This window comes from Jaculus jaculus, chromosome 12, assembly GCF_020740685.1.
Source record: "Jaculus jaculus isolate mJacJac1 chromosome 12, mJacJac1.mat.Y.cur, whole genome shotgun sequence".
In the NCBI taxonomy this organism is placed as follows: Eukaryota; Metazoa; Chordata; class Mammalia; order Rodentia; family Dipodidae; genus Jaculus; species Jaculus jaculus.
In genome coordinates, this window is record NC_059113.1 from 22682143 (window position 1) to 22690560 (window position 8418).

Consider the following 8418-nt stretch of genomic DNA (forward strand, 5'->3'; position numbering starts at 1 on the left):
CAGAGTTACTATTTCTCGTGCCATTGCCATTCTCTTTTTGGTACTATTGTTCTGTAGTGTTACATGAAATCACATTTTTGGATCTTTCCAAAATGTTTCAGATTGATAGAATTATTTACTTATTTGTGATTTTTTTTTTGCAGTGTCTAAGACTACATTGTTTTTGTGAATGATAGTGTTGAAATTTTGAGAAAGACCAAATAATTAGAGAAAACCACTAAAATATAGGAATGGGTAAGATCTTTCTAAATAGGATGATAGCCACATAGGAAATAAGGCCAGTTACTTACAAATGGACCTCATGAAACCCAAGATTTTATACAGCATTTCCCTTGTTACTATGCAAGACTTGTGTAGGAAGTATCAGCCACTTTGAGATCATGAATACCATGGGCACTTTTTGTCTGGAAGATTGTATTACACAGCACACTCCCGTTCCTGGGCTGTTACATTCTTACTGCCACCTCTTCTGCAGTGCTCCCTGAACCTTGCAGGGCATAGTCAAGATGACTCCCTTAGTGCTGCACTGTAATTCCATTATGATACTTTAGTGAGTTGTAAGTCCTCTAAGTGGTCACCACCATCTTACAACAGAAGTTTCTCTAACAAAACGTGAGGGCAGTATTAATACATTGACATGAGTACAAGTGCTTAGAGGGCAGTTTAGTGAGCATCATATATCCACGAAGATTGTCAACAGGAGTAGCTGCCCCCTGCCCCAAGGCCTTGTGACCTCCCCTAGCCAAATGCTTTTGAATAGGTTTCCAGCTTCAGCCATTAATTCCCTCCTATGGAGTGGTCCTCAAGTCCAATCAAAGAGCCTTGTTTTTCCCATAGCAAGCATGTCACAAATAAATCAGTTGGTATTTTAGCCTGGTTGTACAGTTGTAGAGATGACAGGATCCACTGTTGATATTTGTCATCCAACAGGCTGGATAATTCTTTTCAGCATTCTGGCAGCTAGTTAACAGAAGAAGACTTCTAGTTCAGCTCCAGCTTGCTTTCTCAGGAACCTTCAGATTAAACATCTACAACAATAGGGTATTATCATCTAGTCACAGTGATCAAGCAACTGCTTAGTCAATAGCCTGCATTGTTTGGGGGGTACCAGGAGCTCCCAGACCAAGAATGTTCTTGCTCTAAAATGTTCTTGTAACCATACATGACTTTTGGGCATGGTTTTCCATTGCCACTAGGTAATTCTGCCCAAATTCTGTACTTTTTACACATATAAGACTTTGCATTCAAAGAAGAGTTATCCATATTGCTTAGTCAAAAACATCTATGATTTGGGGCCAGAATGATAGCTTGCAATGCCTGATGGCCAAGATTTGATTCATCAGTACTCAAATAAAATCAGATATACAAAGTTTTCTTGCATCTGAAGTTTGTTTGCCATTGAAAATTGCTCTGGTGAGCCTATTCTCTCTCTCTCTCTCTCTCTCTCTCTCTCTCTCTCTCTCTCTCTCTCTCTCTCTCTCTATTTCTCTCTCAAATAAGTAAAAAATTTTTTTCAAAAGATAAAATCTTAAATTTTTTTAACAAACCTTCGCTCATCCATCCCCTTTCCTGAACTCACTTAGTCCTTTCTGCTCACATTTTTTTTTTGTACCCTTTCTTAAATATTTACAAAATCCTTTCCTTAAGTCTTCCCTTCTTGTTCCTTGCTATCTTCTTGGACTCTACTGACTTTTATTCTAACTCATATGCAAATGTGAAGAATTGAAGCTAGTACAGATGACTGGGCGTCTGCGTGAGAATGAAAATACTTAGTAGCAGAGGCCAGTAAGTTGAAAAGGAGACATAAAGGGTGGAGAAAGGAAGGGAGGAGGATACTTAATAGGTTGATATTGTATATATGTAAATACAATGATTGTAATGGGGAGGTAATATGATGGAGAATGGAATTTCAAACGGGAAAGTGTGGGGGTGGGGAGGGAGGGAATTACCATGGGATATATTTTATAATCATGGAAAATGTTAATAAAAATTAAAAAATAAAATAAAATAAAATACGTAAAAAAAAAAAAGAATTGAAGCTAGGATCCCCACATGAGAGAGAAAATTCATCGTTAAACTCTTTAATCTGGGTTGCCTCACCTAGTATATTTCCTACATCTAGCCATTTCAATGCTACTGTTATAATTTCAATTTTCATTGCATTTCAATAAATCTACACTATATAAAGGTAAGTGCTCTAATTTTTAATTTGTCAGATCTAGGACATCTAGGTGGGTTCTACTTCCTATCCATTGTGAATAGAGCAGTCACAAACAGGTGAACAATGATCTTTACAGTAATTTATAGAGCTTTTAGGCTATTTTCCATGTATAGCTGTATAGATGTATAGCTGCCCTGTATGATAACTTCCACACTGATTTCCATGATGGCTGTACCAGTATACATTCCTACAAACAATGTATACATGTTCCTCATTACTCACAACCTTTTCAGCATTTCTTATCATTTGATTTCTCCATGGTAACTATTCTGACAGCAGTGAAATGGAATATCAGAGTTGTATTAATTTGCATCTTTCTGAGGGCTAAGCATGAAAAACCTTTTTTTCATATTTATTGAACATTTGTAGTTCTTTTCTAGAGAACTCTTTATCTAATTCTATAGCCATTTTTTAATGTTTATTTCTGATTTTTAAAATTTATTTATTAGAAACAGAGAGAAGGAGAAAGAGAGAGAGAGGCAGAGAGAGAGAATGGGCATGGCAGGCATCTAGCCAGTGCAAACAAACTCCAGATGCATGCACCACCATGTGCATCTGGTTTACATGGGACCTGGAGAATTGAACCTTAGTCCTTAGGCTTAACAGGCAAGAATCTTAACCACTAAGCCATCTCCCCTGCCCTATAGCCAATATTTGACAGAGTTGTTTAATTTTTTATTAATTAGCTTTTTCTGTAATTCTTAGTATATCCTAGATACATATTCTCTGTCAGATTTATAGCAGGTGAATAATTTTTCCTAGTTTATAGGATGTGTCTTTGCTCACTTCATTGTATTCTTTGCTGTACTAAACATTATCAAATTCATGAGGTCCCAATGGTTGATTAGTGGTCTTACTTCCTGAATGACTGGTGTGTTCCACTCACAAAGTTCTACCTTATGCATACATCTTTTCTGGAGAGCTGCCTTAATAATCATGTGTTTCTGCTTTTTTCATGGAATGTTCTTATTCTCCTTCAGTTATAATAGATAGCTTTGTTATATATATATATATATATATATATTGCTTTGTTATAGTATATATATATATATACTGTCTCAGCAGTTGTCTTTCAGAACATAGCATACATCATTCCCAACCTTTCTATATTTTAAAGATCATATTGAAAAATCTGCAGTTATCCCTATAACCTGGCCTTTATACTGACTAGGTGTTTCTTACTGCTTTAAATACATTGTCTTTGGTCTGTGTGTTTAGTATTCTAATTACAATATCTTTAGGAGAGATTCTTTTCTAGTATTTCCTGTTTGGTGTACATCCTATATCTGTATTGGCAACACTTTACTAATTTTTGGGAAATTGTCTTCTATGATTTGTTTGAAAATGCTTACTATGTATCTAGGTTGAAATTGTTGTTCTTCTTTTACGCTCTGAGTTCTTAATTATGATCTCTTTATGGGGTTCCAGATATAGTGCAATCCCCACTTGTACATCTTATTAGTTTGTCATTCTTTTTTGCTAAAATATCTAGATGTGTCATCCTGTTTTCCAGTCACATGTTCTGTTTTATTCTGGATCCATTATATTGGTGAGACTTTCTAAATGCTGTGGTTGTTCTTGTTTAACTTGCTGTACTTTTCATTTCTAGTTTTTCACATTCCACTGAAAAATAGCTGAAGTCTGATCTTTGTTGACTGTGTGAGTGCTTAAAGATCATAACTCCTTCTTCCTTTCTATGTTGTATCACTTGAGTTAATAGTTATTGTTTACATGTCTTGAGAATGAAAGTTCCACCATGAGAAGATGGCAAGATCATTTTGGCTTCTAAGGGCCTGCTTATTACTGTAGGGATGACATACATCCACTTCAATAAATCACATATGGATTCTTATACTTTCAAAAATCACAACAATAAAGAATTCACCTCCTTGAATTATAAAAAGTTTCATTAGTACTCAATTACCTCATGATTTCTCACTCCCAATTCAGGGGAATAGATTCAGCATATGAACTTAGGGATCAAATGTAATTTTAGTAAAATGCGTCCCTTTTGGATTTGAAGAAAATCATGTTTAGGGATTCATTGCTAATGATTACCGTACTCTGTTGGAAGTTTGCCACCTGAAAAATATGAACTTGGATTGGCATTGGAGTATGCAATTGATGAAATCAACAAGAACCCCAGTCTTTTACCTAACATGTCTCTAGGATTTTACTTATTTAGAGAACTATGTAATTTAAAAACTCTTCATGATCATCTACTAACAGCCGCAATAATCAAATACCTTTGGTTTCCTAACTATAGATATGGCATGTCTTTATGTCATGCAGCAATTTCAGGACAAAAATGGGCAACATCTGCAAGAGGGGTCCGTTAATCCAAACTGAACATGGTACACAGGTGAGATTATTCAGAAGGGCAGTGTGGGAACATTTTTTTATGCTGGCCTTCTCAAGAACATAGGAAAAAAAGAAAGGAGAACAGTGAGTTTATGTATGTGTTCATCTGTGTACCTCAAAGCATTAATCAGAAATACTATGGCATCTCTCAACATGGTTCAGATGTTAAATTGTGTCTCATATCAGTCCTGTTCTCATAATTCTTCATTTGTTTTGTCTCCTCTAGCTTATCTATGGACCATTTGAACCTATGTTGAGTGATCATGACAAGTTTCCTTATATATATCAGATGGCCACCAAGGATACTTCCCTAACCCTTGCCATGGTCTCTTTGATGGTTCATTATACACACCTAGGGCTCATGACTACCCCTGTTTTAAGTTTTCAGTATCAGAGATGTATTCCCTCCCATTTTCGGGCCTCCAGTCCAATTAGAGGGCAGTTTATTTCCACCATGACAAGTGTGCCACTATTGTACTATTGTATTGTACAGCCAGGCCAAATATAAGGCTTGCAGTGTCCACTGTTGAGTATCTTCACTGGTGATTTCTCTTTCTCCCATTGAACTGCATGCAGAATGGCTTCTTCCAGCTTTCTGTCAGCTGGTCTCCATGTAGGAGGTTATCAGCTCAGATACAGCAGGATTTCTCAGTGCTGGGATAGTGGACTGATGATATTTGGGACCTTCAACTACAGCTCTTGTATCAGCCAGCAGCCCAGAGTCACTGACTCACTTGCAACCACCACAACCTGTGCATCGGTGGATAAAACACCATCCCACTCCAAGCAGGTTCAAACCCCAAGCAAAAAACTCACTATCACCCTACAAGGGCAAATATTTGCTTCCTCCTTGAAAGTAAATAAAATAAAATTTCTACCCAAGAGGTAGATAGACCACAATGCCAACAGAGAGAGAGAGAGAGAGAGAGAGATCTCCACCAAGATTACCTAGTCCTCCTAATGAAAACATAGAGGAGACAATGGAAATAGAACCCCAAAATAAAAACACAATAAGCTATGTGAACATGACCAAGCAGATTGATGAATTGGAAGCAAGTCAGCAATCACATAAAAGAAATACACACAGCTTTTGTCATTAGGGTTAACTCAATGAAGGAAATCCATTTGAGAGACCACAAAAGAGAGATAAATGAAATGAAAGTGAGGCATCAAATAGAGGATCTCAACAACCAGCTGATTAAGCTTAATGAAGACAAATGCAAGAATGAATTCCAAGAAGCATCAAGAAAATCAAACCTCAACCTGAAATTGGACCTCAACAAAGACATGGACATGATGCAAAAAAATAAATAAATAAACTGAAAAATAAAATCCAAGTCTCTCTAGAAGTCCTCAATCACAGAGTCAATCATGTGTAGGATATAACCTCTGAGCTGGAAGACAAGACACATAACCAGAGAACAGAGAATGCTTCCCAAATTTCTATGAATCTAGCATCATACCAATATCAAAACCAAATAGATATACAACAAGAAAACTATTGACTTATATTCCTGATGAACTTAGATGCAAAGATCCTGAACAAAATCCTCACAAACTGATTCAACAACACATCAAAAGCATTATCCACCATGATCAAGCAGGGATGATTCTACATAAGAAAATCAATTAACATAATACACCACATAAATAACTTAAACAACCACATAATCAAGAAAAACAATGAGGAGGCCATGAGAAGACAGAAAGACTTCCCATGCTCCTAGACAGGTAGAATTAATATTGTGAGAATGTCAATTCTCACCACAGGTATCTATCCTATCCCTCTCTGTGCCCTGCCCAAATAAATAAATAAAAGTTTTTAAAAAGTGAGTCTATGCTGAACAACTTTGTTGGATATCCTATCTGTTCCACTCTTCACTGCAGAGATATTTGCTCAACCATGTTTATAGCCATTCAATTCACAATATCAAAGAATTGGAATCAACCCAGATGTCCATTGTTTGATGAATGGATAATGAAGATGTGGTACACATACACAGTGGAATTATACTCAGCAATAAGGAAAAATGACATAATGAAACTTTTAGGAAAATGGACTGGCTTGGAACATATCATAGTAAGTGAACTCATACATGCACAGAAAGACAAAAAGCACATGTTCTCTCTTATCTCTGCTTCCTAAACTAGAACAGTTTGAGTTGCAGGCATACCTGGCAGATGACTCAAGGGACAGATATGAGGGATAGAAAGATTTTGTGGGGGAGAACTGAAGGGGGAGAGGTGACACACAAATCCAAACTGAATTGGTACCATAGAAACCTTCCTCCTGGATAGCAGACAAAAAGATATAACCCTCAATAGAAGCATGGAGTGATTGGTAAAAAGGGCTCTGGAGAGGATGGTATCAAGTCTTAGCCTAAAACATTTGGCTCCGGCTTGTAACTCTAAATACCAGAAATTGGTTACAATCCATATTGAGCTGTTGATCAGGGAGACATTCAAGGTCCCCAAAACTAGGAAGTCTGCTGTCAATGCACTTGATTACACAGCTGAAGTGAAAGGTAAGACCCTATTGCTGAAGAAATGCTGCCAATGCAGAACATCAGCAGATCTGGCTGAATCTGGAAGGAACCAGTTCCCAGATGGTTAGTCCATATTGTGCTGGAAAGTGCTACATGAGCTTCTGGGGGAAAGTGGCCAACAATGTTGTGAGCAAGCAGGGGACACTACTATATGCAAGCAACCTGTCTGACAAGATGTGCACACCTGTGCAATAGTGGCACTCAGCCTAGGTGGGTAACCAACGGCTCTCTCTGATTGGCTGTGAAATCTGCTCAGTGGAAAGCAACCCATAAATGGAACTGGAAACCAAGTCAGAATCCTTTGGAGACCAAGATTATGGACTCCAATGAGAAGCTCCCACTAGTCTTTCTCCAAAAGTGAATCTAGGGCTGAAGAGATCACTTAGTGGTTAAGGCATTTGCCTGAAAAGTCAAAGGATCCCAGTTTGACTCTCCAGGACCCACATAAGCCAGATGCACAAGGGGTGCATGCATCCAGAGTTCGTTTGCAGTGGCTAGAGACCCTGGCATGTCCATTCTCCCTCTCTCCCTCTCTGTGCCTCTTTCTCTTTCTCTCTCTCTCTCAAATAAATAAATAAAAATGAAGTTTTAAAAAATGAGTCTAGGGCTGGAGAAATGGCTTAGCGGTTAAGCGCTTGCCTGTGAAGCCTAAGGACCCCGGTTCGAGGCTCGGTTCCCCAGGTCCCACGTTAGCCAGATGCACAAGGGGGCGCACGTGTCTGGAGTTCATTTGCAGAGGCTGGAAGCCCTGGCGCGCCCATTCTCTCTCTCTCTCCCTCTATCTGTCGTTCTCTCTGTGTCTGTTGCTCTCAAATAAATAAATAAATAAATAAAATTTAAAAAAAAAAATGAGTCTACACCCAACAAAATCTGTCTGAATTAACAATACTTAGCCTTGTTATAGTGTTCTGATCTCACTCTCCATTGGAGAATATGCTTGTCTTTTCCAGAAAGCAGCAAAAACCAAGCACAACCAAAATCAACCAATAAGACAAGAATAGCTGACTCCCTGGCAAGAGATGAACCAGCCCTGGCACAGCAGCAAGGGCCCAAGTGAAACCACAGAGGATCTGGCAAGATGAGCAAGAGTGCCGCTTCCAGAGCGAGCCTGACAGCCAGGGGCCGGGGTGATGGAGACAGACTCTGAGGATACTCAAAATGCATCAAAGCAGAAATCCAGAAGCTGCTGAGAGCTCAACACTAACATAGACTTAAACACACTCACCAAGACTCAAGGGAATTTTGCGGAAGAGGGAGAGGAAAGAACAGAAGAGCCACAGGGTGTGGGGG